This window comes from Sorex fumeus, unplaced genomic scaffold, assembly GCF_029834395.1.
Source record: "Sorex fumeus unplaced genomic scaffold, SorFum_2.1 ptg000086l, whole genome shotgun sequence".
NCBI lineage: Eukaryota > Metazoa > Chordata > Mammalia > Eulipotyphla > Soricidae > Sorex > Sorex fumeus.
In genome coordinates this window covers 31,918,251-31,939,509 of record NW_026606143.1, presented here as the reverse complement: position 1 = coordinate 31,939,509, position 21,259 = coordinate 31,918,251, and the positions used below count along the sequence as shown (strand labels likewise).

Sequence of the window (21,259 nt, the reverse complement as noted above, 5' to 3'; positions counted from 1 at the left end):
AAAAAAAATTTAAAAAAAATTTATTAAGTAAAAAAAAAAAAAAGAAAGTGTGGGAGCAGGGCATTCCATTTTGAAGGTCTCCAGCACCCATGATGCTAAGCATGTGACTAAGTCCTTTACTCAGCTCTCCTCACTCTGGAGAGGCCTGTGTTTTCCCTTGAACACTTTCTTTTTCCTCACTTTCTCCCATAATCCTTGAATGAAATGATTCTGCTTCACAACAGAAGTGGGAGCAAAGGGAATCATGGAATAGCTTATGGGGGGAGGAGTGGTTGGGACCGCACCTGGCGGAACTCAGGGCTTACTCCTGGCTCTGTGCCCAGGGATGACTCCTGGCGGGGCTCAGGGACCATATGCCAAGCCAGGATTTAACCAGGGTCAGCAGCTTATCTTACATGCGCCTTAACCCTGGTATGACCTCTGCAGCTCCTGAATAGCACTGTGAATGCACAAAATTTACTTTAAAAATTGGAGAGAGGGACTGGAGTGATAGCACAGCGGGTAGGGCATTTGGCTTGCACGTGGCCGACCCGGGTTCGATTCCCATATGGTCCCATATGGTCCCCGAGCACCGCCAGGAGTAATTCCTGAGTGCAGAGCCAGGAGTAACCCATAAGCATCGCTGGATGTGACCCCCCCCCCCAAAAAAAGAAAAAAAATTGGAGAGATAGTACAGCAGGTAAGGTGCTGCCTTGCAGGCAAGGGTGGCTCCCTGGCACCCCATATGATTCCTCAAGTCCCGCCAGAAGTGATACCTAACTCAGAACCCAGAGTAAACCCTGTGCACAGTCAGGTGTGACAGAACCATGCCCCCACCACCCACTGAAGACTAGTCATCACTTGGTGACACAGGCTGAACCCAGGCACCCAAGGGATGTAGGAATTTAAACAGGGGGTGCAACATGGTGAAGAAACTGAAGCCTGGGGCATCATGCAGTAGGCAGGGTTTCAAACTAGCTTCTCTGAAGGCTCCTCAGACCAAATTTAAATGTCCCCAGGCATAGATGTCCCCAGGCATGGGAATTTACATTTGTGTACCAAGTGAAAGTGGAGTTGCAAGAGGCAGAGTCAGATCAAACACAATGGTACAAACTGAAATTCAGGCTCTGAGAGGTGCAGGCATTCAAAGAAGGCACGAAGTGATGTGGGAATCAAACAGGTGCCAAAGCCGTGCAACTTCCAGGTGTCACATGGTGCTTGCAGTTAGGAATGCCAGACATCAAGCTTCATCTGCAATAAAACTTGAGGTTTGCCTTTGAGCCAGGAAGAACATAGAATCAGAAAATGAACTGCAATCAACAAAGAAGAGGGAAAATGTGATAGCTAAGAATGGGCACTGGTGGAGGGATGGGTGTTCGATCATTGTATAACTGAAACCCAAGCACAAAAATTTGTAAGTCTACAACTGTACCTCATGGTGTTTCAACTAATACAAATTTTTTTTTAATTTAAAAATTAAAAAATAAAGGTGAAAAGTAGAGGAAAACACAAATCTTCCAAAAGTGTTCGACAGAAAGATCTGACATCTTCTGCTAAGATGTGAGAAGGGACATGAAGAGAATTTTGGGAACTGAGTCACTTATTTAAAACAAAAACCCTTTCTGTGCATCCCATCATCTAAGAATGCAGACTGTGTTTCTCTGACAATACTTTGGAGTAGTGAAAACTGGGTATAACCAACTAAATTACTACAGCCAGCTAATGGCATGTGGTGTAGTCAGGGGGCATAAGATCACTAATGAAAATTCACTTCAAAGAAAGCCCACAGCTCTAGGTAGAAGAAAACTAGAGGTGCACACCCAGATCCACAGTGATGCCTGGGAATACTCTTTTCTTCGCTAGGGTTTTGTATGTTTTAGAAATTTTCTATTATGTACTACGATTCTTACACACATTTGCATTGAAAAATGGAGCTTCCAGAGAAAACTGTAGCACCCATTTCAAAGAAAACAATTACAGGGCCAGAGCGATAGTACTGCAGGTAGGGCAACCGCTTTCCTTCCACAAGGCCTAGGCGGATTCGATCCCTAACATCCTATATGGTCCCCAGAGGCTGCCAGGAGTGATCCCTCAGCAGAGCCAGGAGTAAACCCTGAGTACGGTCGGGTGTGGTCCAAATTTTAAAAAAATGGAAAGAAAGAAAGGAAGGGAAGAAGGGAGGAAGGAAGGGAAGGAGAAATGAAACCATTAAAAACATAAAGAATTGTGGCACCGTTAAAATACCACTGGGAAAAGGCACTTATTATGAGTCTACACTAAAACCATTTCATATTTAAGTGTTGCGTTCAGAAAAACAGTCAAAGGGGTCAGAGAGACCGTTCGGGGCCTTGCATGAGGCGGACCAAGGCGGACAAGGCGGACCAAGGCTGACAAGGCGGACCAAGGCGGACGTCGTCGTCGGTAGATCTCCTACACCGCATGTGATTCCCCCTCTGAGCAGCATCAGGAGGAAACCCAGAGCACCAACGGGTGTGGCCCAACTGCTCTCCCCCCCCCACCCCGCAAATAAAAATTTAAAAGAGGTTTTAAAAGATGGTCTGGCCAGACGCCCAACGGATCCTTTTTGATTTCTACCTGTACTCTTGACTTGGTTCCAAGGAAGAAAAGCAATCAGCTCGGAGGAGGTTCCGAAAAGCACCTACGCAGGAAAATATTTGGCCAAGAAAAAAAAATGGGGCGGGGGAGAGGGGCGGCGAAGGGGGGCGGGGGCGGGGGTCTAAGTTTCGCTCCAATTTCTTCCTCTCCCGACCGACCGACACAACCCTGACCCCGGACTAGCCAAGTCGCCGCCGCGAAACGCCAAGATGCGCGGCCGTTCCACGCACCGCTCGAAAAACGCCAAGTTTTACTTTGCACTGCGGGCTGAGGAGTCGGTTGCGCGACGCGTTCGGGATGTTCGCGGTGGGCAAGAGCCGCGGCGCGGCAGGGGCTCCGCGGGAGGACAAAGCGGGGTGAGGCGGGGGGGAGCGCGGGAGAGGCGAGGGGTGGCGGGGGGCTCTCTCTCGGGCTCGGGTCCCGCCCGCCACACGGTTTTTTTCGGGAGAAGGGTTCGGTCTCCAGACACCGCCCCCCCCACCTCGTTCCCCGCCCCCCTCCCCCAGGACCGACTCTCCGGAGCGCCACCGCCGCAGTTACCCGACGACGTTCACCGCATCGGGGCGTCGGGGCCGCGACAGCAGGTGCCCGGGGTGCGGCGCGCGGAGGCAACGCCACGCCAGGTCGCCTCAGCCACCGGCCGCGGGCAGTCCCGGCGGGAACCCGCCGCACTGCAACTCGCTCGCCGAACGCCGGCCGCGGCCCCCCGCCCCTTCCCAGGGTGCCGGGCACGCCCTCCCCGCCGGCCCCGGCCGCGCTCGCCGCCCGCCCCCTGGGCCGCTCACCCGGCACGCACGACGCCGCCTCCTCCGCGGCGCCTCAGGCTTCGCCCGGTGTCGGCGGCCGCCTGCCAGGGCAGCCGCTCAGGGCTCTCTGCGCCCGAGCCGCGGGACCCGGAACCACTTCCTTCCGGAGCCGCCACGCCCCGCCCCCGCCCCCGCCGCCCCGCCCCCCGGCCCGCGCCTCGCCGCGCCACGCCCCGCCCCGCGCGCCCTCTGCAGTCGGGTCCCACCTCGGGCTACGGGGCCAGGGCGCGTGCGCCGCCGGCCGGCCGGCTCCCGCCCACCCCGGCCGGCTCGCACGCGGCACCCCGAGCTCGCCCGGCCGAGGCGGCGCCCGGGGGCGGGGTGGGGGGGGGGGGGTGAAACAAAGCGGGGTAGGGTCGGGGTTGGCCCCGCCATCCAGAGCCCGCACGGCTTCTGGCGGGACGGCCTCGCGCGCACGAGGGGGGCGGGGCACCGGCGACGCTTCGGGGGTTCCTGCGACCTCCCAGCCCCGGTACTGGTGGTCAAGCCCGCCCCCACCCCCCCATCGGAGCCGCCGCCGTCACCTGCCCGGCGCCTCCATCCCTGCCGTAGCATCTCTAACCCTGCCCCGCGTTCTCAGATCCAGCCTCCCTCGGCAAACCCTCACCACCTCTCGGCACTTGTCGGATATGAGTTAACGGGACTGACCTCTCGCCACGCTCCAGTTCAAAAGAGCGACTCGTTGGTGTTGACTCCGCTGGTGTTTCTCCCTACCATCAACCAGCGGAGCCAAAGGTGGGGGAGGGCCGGCGCTTGCCGTAGAGCCCTCGACACGTGGTTATTCTTTGGGTTCCTTTGCGACATTTCCCTAGAGGACCCAGGCTATCAGGTGGTGCCACTTGCCCTTCGTCACTGTCCACATCCAGCTGTCTGGCTTTGCTGGGCCTCTCTCCCGATGCATGATTGAGATGCTTCCTTAAAAAAAGAGCTGACATTACCTGCATCCTATTTTAGCCGCTCATTCCCAGACGCACAGCCTATAACTTAGGGACACTTCACCATTTGATGCTTCAGAATCTCCAAGATAGGAGGTTCACAGATCCCACTGAGGGATGCTGCTCCCGACTACCCCCGGAAGTCCAGGCTGGACCCTCGCTTGGATGCATGCACACCCAGCCCCTGTTCGCACTCAACCCTTATCCTTGCATCCTTGTCTCCCCCGTAATCCCAATCTAGCTGTACTTCAGAGATCACGGAGAAGAGAGAGAGAGAGAGCACTCAAGTGGTTGACTAGTTGCCTGGAGTATGTGAGACCCCGAGTTGGGTCCCAGGCAATGCTTGACCACTAAGCACCAATTAGGTGTAATCCCTATTAGAATATCTTAGAAATTTTAAAAAATTAATAGATTAAAAAAACTGAAGAGTTGAAGTCAAGGAAATCTCCCAGCAGGGATAATAAAAGAGAAAGAGGTGGAAAATAGAAAAGAAAAAGTAGGAAATACAGTGGAGTATTCCCAGAGATCCAATATCAAACTTATGGAGTCCATAAAAACTAAAACAAAGAGGGGCTGGAGAGATATTACAGCAGGTAGGGCATTTGCCTTGCATGCGGCCGACCCAGGTTCGATTCCCAGGATCCCATATGGTCCCCTGAGCACCACCAGGAGTAACTACTGAGTGCAGAGCCAGGAGTAACCCCTGTGCATCGCAGGGTGTGACCAAAAAAAAAAAAAAAGAAAGAAAGCCCAAGACTGAAGTCTCAATAATAGGAGAAAACTGCCATTGAGTAGACCGCCCGGAGCTCGAGAGAAAGTGCAGCAGGCCGGCAGGGCGTTCTCCTTGCATGCAGTTGGCCCAGGGCCATGATCCCAGGCCTGAGTTCTGCTAGGAGCAATCCTGACTACAAAGTCCAGGACTAAGCTCTGAGAAAGCCAGGTGTGGCCCCAAGACAACAATAAAATTAACTAATGGACTATTGTTTCCAAATGGAAAGATCCAAGCGACTGCAAAAAAAAAGACTCCCACTGAGGCATAGTATCAAAAAATGCAATGACAAACCCGAAAAGCTTCCACAGAGAACAAGAAACTTGCATAACAAAGGGACTCTGAATTACAGCACTCTCCATCCCTCTTCACAATAAGGTCCTGACAGTTGGAAAAAGAGAAATACTGGGATGGGGTGGAGGGGGGGGATATGAGAGAAATACTGGGATTGGGGGGGATGGCCCCCTAAGTGCCTCTGTCAAGTACCAGCTCTCCCATGCCCGCATCTGTGTTTCCAAGCACTGCACGGAAGGGAAAAGTCACACACAACTCTTACGATGCTGCTGGGAATTTGTGGACAGCCCGACAGTGGAGGTCTTGGTGTTCTTAAGAATCTCTGGATGTGATCTCTCTCATTTCCTGTAATTGCTGTGACAAAAGCATGCCACTCTCTTTAAATATCAAGTATCACTTTCCTCTTCATACATAATTTGGCTTCTGTGTGGCACAGAAAAATCCTCAGCATAGTATGTGAGACCTTCCCTTATCTGCTACCTCGCTCCCTAACCTCACTCGTCCTAATTAATCAAGGCACTTGCCACAGTGAAATTGTTGCAGTTTAAGACAATCATCACCATTTTGCTTCTATTCTATTGAACATTTTGTTCCTTCTATCTGGGTGGAATTCTTATAAGCCAGGATCACGCACACACACACACACAAACACACACACACACACAAACACACACACACAAACATGGGGCTGTGGTCCTTGATGTCATTGCTGGGCGTTGTACATCAGGTTTCAGTACTCACTGAATTTTGCACTCCTCTAGTTGTGGTGCATGCACACATGCTAACCAAGGCTCACACTGCAGGTTGCAGTGCTTGTCATGCAGTGCTTGTCATGCAGTGCTCAACACGAACTTGCCAGGAGTTGCACTTCTAGCTAAAGTCACACATCTTTTCAACTATGCAGTTGGAAATTGCTTTTGGCACCGTGGATCACACAGCAGGACTGCCAGGCTCAAACAGCAGATATGACAGGATCGTGCATGGCATATTTGGGGACTCAAGGAATTGAACTCACAACCAGATGCTTACCAGGCAGGCAGGCATTCTGCCACTCAGCTGTTCCTCTGGGCCCTTCCTCCCTACCTTTCGCAATGGTTTCTGCTCCATTTACTCTGACTTCTCTTTTTAAAAATGCAATCATCTGTGGTATTTCCCATTTTATCTTTTGCATCGCTGTCCTTTTTCAATATTCCAGTAGACCTCAAATTTACTTTCAATTTACTGATAAAGGCTTAGTCTTCACATGGTGCTCACTGTGCCACCTTGGTGATGCCTGCTGACTGGCCCTCTTCATGCAGAAATGCAAGATTAAGATGATTAGAAAGAAGTAGGGCAGAGAGTTTCTCATCCCTTGAGATCACCGATGGCCTAGATGCCGCTGCCCCCCGGTTTCTGAGGTTAGTTTGTACTGTGCCCTCAGCAGTGACGTTCGCCCTCAGTACCCGTGGCCCTCAGGACCAGGTGAGCAGTCGGCTGAGGCTGCTGAAAGCGCGCCTGAAATACCAAGCCTCTTGTTTACTTTCAACTCATTTTGTTTTGGGGCTTTGCCTAGTGGTGCTCAGTGCCTAGGATTAAACCTGGAGCACCTGAAGCAGCACAGTCTATGTATTAAATAATGCATACACCACACACACACACACACACACACACACACACACAAGACTGTGGCCCTTGATGTCATTGCTGGGAGTCCCATATCAGGTTACAGTGCTCACTGAATTGTGCACTCCTGTAGCTGTGACACTGCTCCCCCGCCCCTGGTGGATGAGTTTTAGTTGTTCCTCCTTTCTCCTCTTTTCCTTGAACCCATGAAACCAGCCCTTTTGGGGTGGTGGGGATGAGGGCTGAACATGTCATTTCTTTGCCTTTATTTTCACAGAATATGTTTTTAGAGAGACTTATGATGCTAAGCCCTTTCTGCTGATTCTAGTCACTGCCTTTACCTCTATTTTTCTTTCTTTTTAATAAAGTTTACTTTTGCCTTTTTATTTTTTCATTGAATCACTGTGACATAGACCCTTACAAAGCTGTTCATGATTAAGTTTCAGTCCTACAGTGTTCCAACACCCATTCCTTCACCAATGACACCCAGCACCAGTGTCCCCAGGTTCCCTCTCATCACCCCCAGCCCCCAGACTGCCTCTATGACAGACTCTCTCTCTTTATCCCCCCGCCCTATTGGGGCATTGTGGTTTGCAATGAGATACTGATAGATACTATACTGATAGGTTATTGTGTATATCCCTTCACCTACTTTTAATACTCAGTTCTTGTCCAGTGTGATCATTTCCAACTAGTATTGTCATACTGGTCCCTTCTCTATCTTACCTACTCTCTACCCCAAACACACTAGTGATTGATTCTAACCATTGACCAGACCTCCTAGTCTCTGTTTTCCCTGGCCATGGATATTAGTCTTCTACTGTATGTTTTTTATACACCACAAGTGAATGCAGCCGTTCTATATCTGTCCCTCTCCCTCCGACTCATTTTACTCAGCGTGATACTCTCCATGTCCATCCAGTTATAGGCAAATGATATCACATATGATATCATTTATGACTGAAAGTCATATAATATTTCTGGCTTTCCATAAGTAGAGAGTAAGAGGGAAATGGGACTGGTCAATGGTTGGCAATAATCACTCTGGACAAGAACTGAGTGTTAATAGTAGGTAAAGGGATATACACAATAATCTGTCAGTATCTCACCTATCAGTATCTTATTGCAAACCACAGTTCCCCAAAGTGGGAGGAGAGAAACAGAGAGAGAAAAAAAGTAGAGGCAAGGAGAGGGGTGGGAATGGGGGGGTCGATACTGGGGACATTGGTGATGGAGAATGTACACTGAGGAGGGAATGGGTGTTTGAGCATTGTATGACTGAAACTCAAACATGAAAGCTTTGTACCTATAGCTCACGATGATTCAATAAAAATATTTATGGCTTGATTTGATTTTTATTAAAGTGGGGGGGGTTGCAATAGCTGACTGTGCTCAGGAATTCTTTCTGGCTCTGTGCTCAGGGATCATTCCTGGTAGGGCTTAGTGGACCATATTCAGTGTCAGGAACTGAATCTGAGCCAACCACAGGCAAAGCAAGTGACCAACCCACTGTACTATCTCTCTGGCCCAGATTTGTGGCTTTAAAACAAAGTGTCTGGAGGGACCAGAGCAATAGCACAGCAGATAAGGCACTTGTCTTACACGTGGCCAACCAGGTTCTATCCCCAGCATCACTAAGCACCGCCAGGAGTGATTCCTGAGTGCAGAGCCAGAAGTAACCTCTGAGCATCGCTGGGGGTGTCTGGAGGCCAGCAATATAATTCTACAGGCTGAGCACATAGCTTGTGTATCAGAGGCCCAGGTTTAATCCCTGCCATTGCATGGTCCCCTGAGCACTGCTGGAACCAGCCCCCAAGCACAGAGCTCAGATACCCTGAGCACTGGTGTGGATCGAAAAGAAAATGAAAAAAACTCTAAAAGCATAAAACAATGTGGCTGGGGATAGCGCTTAGTGGTAGAGTTCATGCCTTGCATGTGTAGTCTGACCTCAAGCACTGTGTAGCTCCCCCCAGCAGCCCAGAGTGTAGTCTGGTAACTCTGAGGCATATCCAATCTGGCACCCACAACAATTAAAAAAAATAACTGGGGCTGGAGCGATAGCACAGTAGGTAGGGCATTTGCCTTGCATGCAGCTGACCCAGGTTCGATTCCCAGCATCCCATATGGTCCCCTGAGCACTGCCAGGAATAATTCCTGAGTGCATGAGCCAGGAACGACCGCTGTGCATTGCTGGGTGTGACCCAAAAGCAAAAATAAATAAATTTTTTAATTAAAAAATAACTTAAAGTCTTAAGGGAGAGTTCAACATCTGGAGGACATGCTTTGCATGAAGGAGACCCTGGTTCAAGCCCCTGTGCCTCAAGATCCACCAAGGATTGCCAGGAGTACCCCGGAGGACAGAACTGGGTGTGGCCCCCAAAACAAAAACTGAACTTCTCAAAAGTTTCATTTGCCTGACACGTCTGCTATGTTTAACCCCATCTTTTTTCAGTTACCAACTCAGCCACACACACAGTTACCTAAGTTTTCACACCAACTCTCACTCTCCCTTAGACTGTAGGAAAGGAAGTATAATGGACTGTATGGTAGTTTCCTAATGGTACAGTTGAAACAGTGAACCAGCCTCTTCCCAGCCCCCTACTTAGAACCTGAAATCAATATGCAGTGCCACTGTGTGTTCAGCTGCATTCCAGGCAAGGAGCTTTACCCCCTGTATTATTATGATCTTTCCTTTAGTATCATAAAATATTATGGGACTGGAGCTATAGCGCAGCTGGTAGGGTGCTTGCCTTGCATGCTGTTCACCTGGGTTAAATTCCTAGTACCACATATGATCCCCTGAAACAGCCAAGAATGATTCCTGAGCTCAGAGCTGGGAGTAAGGTATCAGCACCACGGGGTGTGGCCCCCAAACAAAAAAAATTTAACAACACAATATCATTAAAATAGGAAATGTGCACTTTTCATGGACAATTGAACTACCTACCAAATGCAGTGGGCTGGAGTGATAGCACAGTGGGTAGGGCGTTTACCTTGCACGCAGCCGAGCCAGGTTCGATTCTTCTATCCCTCTTGGAGAGCCCGGCAAGCTACTGAGAGTATTCCGCCCACACGGCAGAGCCTGGCAAGCTCCCCGTGGCGTATTCAACATGCCAAAAACAGTAACAAGAAGTCTCACAATGGAGACATTACTGGTGCCCACTCAAACAAATCGATGAACAACGGGAGGACAGTGCTACAGTGCAGTGCTACCATATGCAGCAAGGTGCCTTTTGACAAGCTTAATAGACCATCCCACCCCATTCCCCAATCAACATGGTCATTACATAATATGTCTCTTGTGCAGCTCTGTTCGAAGTCATTTGTGGCATGGTAGAGACAATTACCAATCTAGAAAACCCTTCAGAAACTACACTTCCCAGCATTCCTTGCATCTAAGTTAGCAGGACTACTTCTTACCAGGGAAATAGAAGTAGAAGTTATTGGTGTCTGGGAATGAGTGTGTCTTTTTCTCGCCCCTTCTCTATTCTGTTGCCTTGCTACAGAAAAACAAAACGGAAAGATGAGGGAGTTGCAGGATGGCACTAAAGAAGATTCCCATCATTGGCAATGGCAAAGAAAACACAAAAGGGTCTTTTTGTGTATTTAATTTTCTTTATTTGGGTTTTGGGGCCAAAGCTCTGCAGAGCAGGGGGATTGAACCCGAGTCAGCCTCATGCTCGGCCAACACCTCGCTACTCTCCCACCCCCTGAAGGCTCATTTTGGTCTTCACAGTCACCTTGAGCGCTGCCTCCTCTCCATAAATGGAGGAACTCTGGATTTGGTCAGTTAGGATTGCGAAGACAGCCACTATTTCGATGAGAATTTTATGAAGGAGTTTTATTTCCTCCTCCTTGAGGCTTTCCTCCCGCTAGTTAAAGGTATCTCACTGTTCTGGCACCTGGAGGACCTCGGTGCACTAAAAGGGAGTTACTTCTTGGGATTATGGTTACACCATAAGTAGACTAGTATTTTTTTTTCTTTTTGGGTCACACCCGGTGATCAGGGGTTACTTCTGGCTTTGCACTCAGGAATTACTCCTGGCAGTGCTCAGGAGACCATATGGGATGCTGGGAATCAAACCCGGGTCCACCGTATGCAAGGAAAACACCCTACACACTGTACTATAGCTCCAGCCCCCAGCATAAATAGACTTTGTATGTAAATAAGAAGCTTGTCAGCATTGCCTGGTCCAGATTTGGACTGTTTCTTTGTGAGTGTTGCTAGTGGTTTATCTATCTTGTTTATTTTCTCGAAGAACCAGCTCTTGGTTTCATTGATCTTTCAGATTGTATCTTTGGTTTTCATGTCATTGATTTCTGCTCTAAGTTTTATGATCTCTTTTCTTCTGCCTGATTTAGGCTCTTTCTGTTGATCCTTTTCTAAGGTCTTGAGCTGTGAGGTCAAGTTGTTTATGTGCATCCTTTCTACAGCCCTACTGCACCCTACACCCTCTGGAGGTGTGTTGTTGGGGGTCACCTCTTTCAGGGAGCTAGTGATCTCAGAAGGGAGCACGGGAAAACAGTTTAGGTGTTTGGGAGCAGTTTTATTTTTATATGATACCGGTGAAGGTAGTTGATGGACCGTCAGCCCAGACAGAAGGTGACAGAGCTCAAAGAAACCCCTGAGAGTTACAAGAAAGCTGCAGTGAACAGTGTTCCAGGGCTCGCAGTCAAGTTCCCGAGTTAACTTCCTCCAAGGAAGCTAAAATTGAATCCTTTCGTGGGATTACCCTTCCAAATGGAAAAGATGTGCTATTGCTCAATCTAACTCTGAATTAAGTCAAAAACTGGATGCTTTAAAATGCTAAGATGCTGCATCTGGCTAAATGTGGAAAGGGGAGAGTCTGGATTTATCTGACATATTTATCCACCCTGCCTGTGTAACTGTGAAGAGGGAACAAACTTTTACTTTCTATCTATTGTTACTTGTCTCCCTGGACTCAACATACTTTATGAAACAACCCCATATCAGAAAGAAGAGCAGTTGATACTTTAAAAGCGAAGATTAGGCTGAACTAAGGTACCAGAGACCAATAAGAGACCACTGATTGCTAAATTTCTTTCCAAGGCTGAGAAGCTAGCTTGAAGGGCTGGAGCGCTTGCTTGGCACAGAGCCCGGTGTTCACTCCCTGGCACCACACGACCTCCTGGGGACTGCGGCTACAGTTGTGGTGGCCTCCAGCACTTCTGCAGAGGTCCAAAAGGATAACATTTATTTCCATAGCCGACTACACAAATAAATCTTTTGTTTTGGTGGGGTGGGGTGTTTTTGGTCGTACCAAGGGATGCTCAGGGGTTTCTCCTTGCACTGCTCTAGAGACCATGCAGTACTGGGGACCCAATCCTGGCCTCCTGCACAGAAAGAAGACCCTCTACCACACTGAGCTCAGCAGCCCACAAACATTCTTTAAATGTTTCATAATGGCATGCACCCAAAAAACAGGATCAGAGGAGCGCTTACATATTTCCAAGTGTCATATATTTCCTAGAGTTGTTTAATTGGATTCCATTTATCAAGCGCCCAGATTGTATAACGCTTCCTTCAGAGAAGGCGTTACTGAAACCTTACAGTTCCTTGACCACAAAACTGTCTTGTATAATGAGACTCTAACCCACTTCGAGCCAACCATGTATATTATCCTCCTGTAACTGCTACTGAGGAAATCATTTTTCTGATGATTTTTATTTGGGAGTTGGGTTGGCCATATCTAAGTGGTGCTCCGGGGAACATATGGTGCCGGGGTTTGAACCTGGGCCTCCCACATGCAGACCATGTATGCACTAATAGCATTGAGCTGCCTCCCCAGGACCTGATTACCTTTTATGATTTTTGTTTTTCCGGGTGCTGGGGATCAAACCCAAGGCATACATGTGAGGCATGTGCTCTACTACAGAGTCACCTCCCTGGCATGAATGATTTTTTTCTGATTTGCTCGCATAATTGAGAGGGGAGGGGGGATTGTTTATTTGTTTTGGACAATACCAGGTGGTGCTTAAGGGACTAGGCAGCACTGGGGATTAAGCCAGAGCCAGTTTGATCCCTGGAATCTAACTGGTCCCCAATATTTTAAGCCATCTCCTTGGCCACCCTTATGCTTTTTGATTTCATGTTCCCCATAGGTGACTCTAGTTAGCTACATCAAAGCCTTTAATTTTTTTTCTTTTTGGGTCACACGCAGCTGACCCGGGTTCGATTCTCAGCATCCCATATGCCCCTCCCCCCAGCATGGCCAGGAGTAATTCCTGAGTGCAGAGCCAGGAGTAACCTCTGAGCATCGCCGGCTGCAACCCAAAAGAAAAAAGAAGTATAGCAGTAAACCATTACAATAGCAAATAGTCACTTTGAGTTTTTTTGGGGGGAGGGAGGTCTACCCTGAAGTGCTCAAGGGACTATGCAGTGGAAGGATTAAACCTGGGGTAACTGCTACAAAGCATGTGCTCCGGCCCATTGAGGTCCCCCTTGGAGACAGGGCCCTCTTGAGGAGGGGGCACATCTTGTGGTACTCAGGGGTTACTCCTGTCTCTGCACTCAGGAATTACTCCTGGAGGACTCAGAGGACCACCTGGGATGCCGGTGATCGAACATAGGTAGGCTGCGTGCAAGGCAGGCGCCCCACCTGCTGGACTGTGGCTCCGGCCCCTGGCCAGAGGGGCCTTCTGAAATTGTCTTCTGACTTTCCTTCTGCTACACTTTCCTTTGTGCTCCAGGAGGCTATCTAGCTCTCTGCTCAATTTCCAGACATAATGAAATGCTGGGTCCCAGGAGGGAACCTGTATTCATACAGGGTTGTTTAAGAAACGAACAGTTCTGGGACTGGAGAGAGAGAGAAAGAGAGAGAAAGAGAGAGAGAGAGAGAATAAAGAGAGATAATACAGGGGTTTGGGTGCTTCTTTGCATGCCGTCAAAACCAGTTTGATCCCTGGAACCACAGCTGGTCCCTAAGCACTGCCAGGAGTGATCCCTGAGCATAAAGACAGCAGTTAGCCATGAGCATACCCACCTGTGGCGCCAACACCAAACAGACTAAAAGAAACGAGCATTGGGGGCTGGAGCAATAGCACAGCGGGTAGGGCGTTTGCCTTGCACGCAGCCGATCCGGGTTCGATTCCCAGCATCCCATACGGTCCCCTGAGCACTGCCAGTGGTAATTCCTGAGCGCAGAGCCAAGAGTAACCCCTGTGCACCGTCGGGTGTGACCCAAAAAGAAAAAAAAACTAAACAACAAAGAAACGAACATTTCATTTGCCTTGTATGTGAGCGACCCAGGTTTGACGCCCCTGCCCAGCACTAATTATGGCCCTCTGAACCCCACCAGGAGTGATCCCTAAGCAGAGAGCCAGAATAATAGCCCCCAAAGCAAAAGATAACCAGAAATGAGCACGTGGCCCAAAGCTACCTCACAGCACAGGCTCTGCATGCAGGCAGCCTGGGTCCACTCCCAGGTACCACATAATAGACTGAACACTGCCAGTAGCGACCCCAAGCACCGATCTGGGAGTAGCCCCTGACCACTGCCAGGTATGACCCCCCAAACAGAAAAAGAGGCCAGAGAGAGAGAGAGAGAGAGAGAGAGAACGGGGATTAAGGCACATGCCTTGCATAAGGTTGATCCTGGTTCCATCCCTTGCACCACATGGTGTGGCCTTGCAGAGTCCCGTGCCCACTAGGGTGGCCCATGTCGTCCCCAGTAACAGTGAATCTTTGGGCCTGCCCACCTACTGGGCTGAGACATGCTCCTGAGCACCACTGGGAGGAAAACTACGAAGATATGAGCATTGGCAACACGGCCTCCTTCCTTCCAGCCGGGGAGGAAGCATCGCCTACCGTCTGTGCTGCCATAGGGAAGACTGGGTGTCCTGCAGGCCTGAGAGACAGAGATCGTCCAGTGCCTTCAGGAACATTCCTAGGGATCTGAAGTCAGCAACGATGTCTGACGTGGAAGCTGGCAGAGCAGATTCAATGGGAGGCCAGACAGTAACGGGGAGGCCAAGGACCGCGAGCACCTCTGAACTGGAGCTGGGGCGGCGAGTTCCTCAGGCCAGAATGTGGGGTGCGGGGTGTGCCAGAGCCAACTGGGGGTGGGAGGCAAAGGCAGCCTTGGTGGCCAGCTGTGTATGTTTTAGCTGTCAGTGACCTTGGACAAGTGATAGCACCTGTAGGGTTTTGGTGGGTTTTTTTTGGGGGGGGGTTGCTTTTTCATTCACACCCAGGGATGCTTAGGGTTACTCCTGGCTCTGCACTCAGGAATAACTCCTGATGGTGTTCAGGGGACCATATGGGATGCTGGGGATTGAACCTGGTTAGCCGCTCTGGCCCCAGATTGCACCTGGCCTGGCCTCCAGGGTAGAGTGAGCGGGTGCGAGAGTGTCTGTGGCGGGCTCTCCCTGAACAGCAGTGTACTGTGGCCTGTTAGGAAGTGAGGCACGCTAGGGGCTAGAAGTTGCAAGGCTGTCTCTGCAAAAAGGTTCACTGAACAGCTAACCAGCTCACAGGCTGGGACAGACCTTGAGTTGGGCCACCTTGTGGCAAGGGGTTTTGTAGACCCAAAGTAGCCAGTCACAGGTTGCAGCTCTTCCCTATGAGGGGGATTAACCTTGTCAGTCTCCCCTTGGGGCTGGAGCAATAGCACAACGGGTAGGGTGTTTGTGCATTTTGTAAAGGTTAGGATATAGAAGGGACCATTATTACAATAATAGAAATGATCACTCTAGGGGCTGGAGTGATAGCACAGTGGGTAGGGTGTTTGCCTTGCACGCAGCCAACATGGATTTGATTCCCAGCATCCCATAGGGTCCCCTGAGCACCGCCAGGGGTAATTCCTGAGCGCAGAGCCAGGAGTAACCCTTGTGCATCACCGGGTGTGATCCAAAAAGCAAAACAAAACAAAACAAAAAACAGAAAAACAGTCTCCCCTAGCCAGGGCCCCGCTTGCAGAGAAAGCACACAAATGCACAGCCTCTGGAAAGCCCACAAATGCACAGCCAGAAGCGCCAACTTGTACTCAAGGGGAGGTCTGGGTGGCACGTCACGAGAATCGCTACACTGGCACTGAGTACAAACCTCTCATGCCATTATGGCAGCTGTGGAGAATGTCGCCACATCTGCTGAGGACCTACAGCTTCCCTACTGTGCAAGCATAACTGCCCCAAGGCTGGAAGCGTTGTGGTGACATGAATATGCAGGGAACCTGTCTAAAGTGTGTTTCATGCATCAAGTGTCAGGAGCACAAAACTGGATCAGAAGATTCGGGAGTCAACCTGAGCATGCGCAGATGTCAGAACACCTAAACTGAGTTTGTGTGTGTGTGTGTGGGGGGGGGGGGTTGGGGAGGGTGAGGAATAAGCAATTGGACTGGAAGTAGCACCAGAGCCATCAGTCAAAGGTAGAGAGGTAAGGTAACTGTGTCTATCAAACCCATAAGCACCGTGGTAAGCACACTGGCCCAAGCAATTATAGTTAAATTTAAAAAATGATTTTGCTAAGGAGGCAGGTGGGGTGGGGAGGGTGGGAACCTGGGTTTGGAGTTGGAACACTGTACTTGAAACTCTTTTATGAACAACTTTGTGAATTGTGGTGCCTGCAGTAAGAAAGATAAAATTGAAACAGATGCAAACTGGTTGTGCATTCTTCCACAGACCAGAAGAAGTAAGCTCGGGAGTGGACTTCTTCTACAGGACAGAAAGCGTCTGCACCTCTACGCAAGGGGATTCCTCCTAAGGTTGGCTGGCGTGAGCTTTCTCGTACCCAGCGGCCTCTTGGGCGGCGGCGTAAGACCAGGCTCTAGGAGGGCACAGTGATGCCCTCTAATGACACATTCTTGGTAATTTAGCACCAGTGACAAATACTTACACCTCCTCCCAGACAACCGGATTGTTGTCGCACGGAGATGGCTCTCGAGTGGCCATCCTTCAGGTCCGGTCCACTGTGTAAAAGGGATTTGTACTTTCTACCCAGTGGTACCAGTACGCTTCAGGTGGTTTCACAATGTCTACAAGTCCCGCTGTCGTGGCTTCATGGAATCCAGCAAGCTCCCCCCACAAGTCTGGCCCCTGCCCTGAGATAGCTTAGAAACCAGTAATGTTCAGAGGCTTCCATCTGGGTCCTCTGACACCATTCCCTGGCCTCTTCTGACACTTCCCCCTAACCAGCAGGCCCGTGGAAGTCTTGTGGATGAACTGGTTGAACTGGAGGAGACTAATAAAGACTAATAATGGCAGCAAAGCTGGCCAGCACCTGACCTTATTGTGATATGAGCGATGACTGTACTGTGGTCATGAACTCCCCCATCTCCCATGACAGTTCCAAAAATGCAATACTTGTCATAAAAGGAAACGAGGCCTCAATGCCAAGAAATCTCTTTCCAAAAGGGCTTTTCTTGTTCTTTTTTTAAATTTTTTTTTTTTTTTTGCGTCACACCTGGCAATGCTCAGGGTTTACTCCTGGCTCTGCACTCAGGAATTACTCCTGGTGGTGCTCGGGGGACCATATGGGATGCTGGGTATCGAACCCAGGTCGGCCGCGTGTAAGGCAAAAGCCCTACCCGCTGTGCTATCGCTCCAGCCCCCAAAGGGACTTTGCTTGAAAAAGTCCTCCCTTCCCCATGAGTATCTGTTCGGTGCTTTCAACTTTCCAGCCAGGTTCTGTCTCCTTTATTCTGTAACAAATGTTCAATATGCTTTTGTCTTACTAAGTGTCTTACTGAAATTCTTATCTGCAATGAAGGCAAAACTCTGGACCCTCAGAAAGGTTGGGGCCGTTGCCTTTTCCTGCAGAGAAAAACCTCACTTTAGCCTCGGGAGCATTTAACGACTGGACGGCAGGGGCGGATTCCAAAGCTGAGTGCAGCAAATGGGCCTCAGCTGCTGCTTGCTGGCTGCCTCGGTGGGGCGGGCAGGCCCTTGGTGTCTTGGAGCCTCACAGCGGCTCACTCAGATTTGGCCAGTCCCCACCTCCTTGACCCTTCTTTGTTGCCACAGAAAATGCTTTGTTGACAACCTTCTGCTTGTTTCCAAGGAGATCCTGTGCACAAAGCTAGAAAAATGTGATGACAAGCTGAGAGAGAGGGAGAGAGGGAGAGGGAGAGAAGGAAAGTGAGAGAGTTCCTCTGCAATGCAGAGGATCCATTCCTCTATATTTTGCCTTTCCTGAGATGAGGTGAGATTGGGAAGGCCCGCCTGAATAATTTCTTGCAAGTCCAGGAGTCTGCTCCCTCTCGATCCCCCTGGAAGGATCACACTTTGGCATTCCCTGACTGCTGCCTGGAAACTTCTCCCCAGCAAGAGTGGTGTGTGAAGGCCAGGGGCGGGGAGCCAACGGTCTGGGTGCCGATCAGCTAAAGGCCATTAGCTCCCTCAGCGGCCACTGGCCCCCGCAGGCTCTAGGCTGGAGAACAGACCATTTCCTTCCACAGTGCATACAGTGCTCAGGATCTTGAAAGCCTTAGGGGCAAAACAAGAGAAAGGCAGGAGCGAAATCCTCTCTCCTTCCGGGTTGACAAGGACCATTTGCTCCAGAAACACAGGGACATGGAGAGCCACCCCTTGGGCCAGATCAAAGTGTTTTCGGTCATTTACCCACCCTGTCGTCTCTTCAACCTTGAAGTTCCCTGCTGGGCATGTGCTAAGTGAGCGAAGTGTTTGGCTTTTGATCTTTTATGCACAGAAAATGTGGAACACAAAGTAGTCCACTCGAATAAAGTTGCGTAACCACCACCAGAATCTGGCATGCAGGATGGAGAGAAGGGAAAGTGAGTGACTCCGTGAACTCTATTTTCCAATTCATGCTCCTGTATCTAGGGGTCACTGTGAACTGGAGCTAATAAAGCCGAGCTCTGCTGCTCTGGATGGATGAATGCATGAGAAGCGCCAGCATGATCGCACGCAGATAAAGGTGCTTCGTGACCAGACAGACACTGGTGATGGCTGCATGGCTTGGAATATACCAGATGGAGCCATACGCCTAAAAGGGAGGTTGGGGTGGGGCGGGCGTGAGAGATTTAGGCTCGAGCCGCATGTGCGAGACCCTGGGGTCCATTCCCAGCTCTGGAATGGGAGGGGACAGCAACTGCCACTGACCGAAGGCCCTGGCCCCCCCGCCAGCATACCATATCCCCCCACTGAGCACCACCAGAAGGAGCACTCCCAATCACACAAGGAGGGGGAGGTATTTTATGTTTCATGATAGGTGAAAGAAAAAAAAATTTTTTTAAGCACATTTTTTTTTTGCTTTTTGGGTCACACCCGGCAATGCACAGGGGTTCCTCCTGGGTCTGCGCTCAGGAATTACCCCTGGCGGTGCTCAGGGGACCATATGGAATGCTGGGAATCGAACTCGGGTTGGCCGCATGCAAGGCAAACGCCATACCCGCTGTGCTATCTCTCCTGCCCCTGAAAGCACATTTAGAAGCAGGACTCTGTAGGCGTGTGTGGGGGTTACCCTTCTGCAGGCCTCAGGGCCCAAGAGCCTATCAGCTCCCCAAGGCAGGTCCCCTCTCCACCCTCCCAGAAGCCTGCACCAGTGCAAAGGCCCCCTGGCCTCCACCCTCACCACACACAGGTGTCTTTCAATTGACACTCGTCCTCACCCCCCAGGCCAAAATCTCCATATAGCTTGTTACATTGAGGAACTTAGGTGTGTGGGGGAGAGGGGATGTTCCTGGCTCTCTTTCCTGTTTATTGTTCATGTGGGAAAGAACTAGTGGGTTTTCTTTTTCTTTTTGGGTCACACCCAGCCATACACAGGGGTTACTCCTGGCTCTGCGCTCAGGAATTACCCCTGGTGGTGCTCAGGAGACCATATGGGATGCTGGGAATCGAACCTGGGTTGGCCGCAGGTAAGGCAAACGCCCTACCCGCTGTGCTATTGCTCCAGCCCCATTAGTGGGTTTTCTTTAGGAGTTGCCTTCCCTGTGAAACTATTTTGACTGTTGGGTTTCCCTCAAAAAACAAACAAAAAACCCCAGCTGTAAACATTTCTCTTTCCTACCTCTCTAAAGAGGTGTTGCTCCATTTTCTTCCATAATTTGCAGCCTGGGGAGTGGCGTGGGGTGGGGGGGTCACCCAATGCAAAGCGTTAGAAACAAATGCTAGAAACAAATCCAGTCCTTATGTTAGCTCTCTAAATTGAATTTAGAAAAACGTTTGATGTGGAGAAGACGAGTGTTTTTTTTCTTTTCCTTTTTGAGTCACACTGGTGATGCACAGGGGTTCCTCCTGGCTTTGCACTCAGGAATGACTCCTGGCGGTGCTCGGGGGACCATATGGGATGCTGGGAATCGAATCGGGTTGGCCATGTGCAAGGCAAATGCCCTCCTTGCTGTACTGTCGTCGCTCTGGCCCCAGGGAACACTGGTGACTTCTAGGAAAAATGTAGAACGTTTACTAGGAGAGCCTGTCAGCAGCACATGGAAGAGTGAGGATGTCTAGTGCTGTGTCCTCACCAGTTTCTTCCAGCACAGCTAGGGCTGCACGGACTGGGGCTTTGTCTGTGGACATGGTAGCCCCAAGCTTACCATGAGACCTGCAATACCCCAGGCTGTGGACAAGCTGTGAATTCAACATAGTTAAAAAGCTGGTGTGAACTTCTCTGTATGGGAAAAATCAGTGTCTCCATCCCATCATACCCCGATAAAACGGCAGGTTTCTGTGCTTCATGTTCCCATAGGGGACTGCCGCCACCTTAGCCCGTGCTCTGCCAACTTTATCCACTGTCCTTATGAACCATCACTGAAACTCATTTCCACACTTGGCCACACTTGGAACTGACAACAGAGCAATTGAAATGAGTTTCATAGTTAAAGAACTCCCACACAAAATTTGGGGTGTTTTTTTCCCACATAGGTTTGGAAAAAATCTGGTTTGCTTTCAGCACTGCTTCTCACTGAGCCCACAGAGACAAACATACCAGCAGCACATGCCTGGCCGCTTCAATGAAAGTGTATTTCCTGTTAAACACAACCTACACAGCACACAAGTGGGGCACACCAGGGTCATGATGATGCAATGGACCCCAATTCTATAGGCATTTCGCAAACTAAAGTGGCAAGAAGATGGCGCAGCCAGCAGGTATGAGCCGGGGGTGTGGGGGCGACTAGAACCTCATGGGAAGGGTGGCGTTCTGGTCCGTCCTTCACGCCCTACCGAGGTCACCAGTTGCCCCCCGCGAGCGGCTCTCCAGCACGGCCACAGCCCCAGAAGCACAAGGACTTAATGCAGAACCCAGCAGCTTGGAGCAGAAAAGTGAACGGACTATGCAT

General features: G+C 50.2%; 1 protein-coding gene across 1 annotated transcript in view; it reads right to left on the bottom strand.

Moving 5' to 3' along the window:
• BCLAF3 (BCLAF1 and THRAP3 family member 3) overlaps positions 1–3,500 on the bottom strand; it is a 57,100-nt gene extending 53,600 nt beyond the window's left edge. Inside the window, exon 1 of the mRNA XM_056131072.1 lies at positions 3,381–3,500. The gene's annotated coding sequence lies outside the window, so the exon portion shown is untranslated. The remainder of the gene's footprint in view (positions 1–3,380) is intronic.
• Between the last annotated feature and the right edge of the window lie 17,759 nt (positions 3,501–21,259).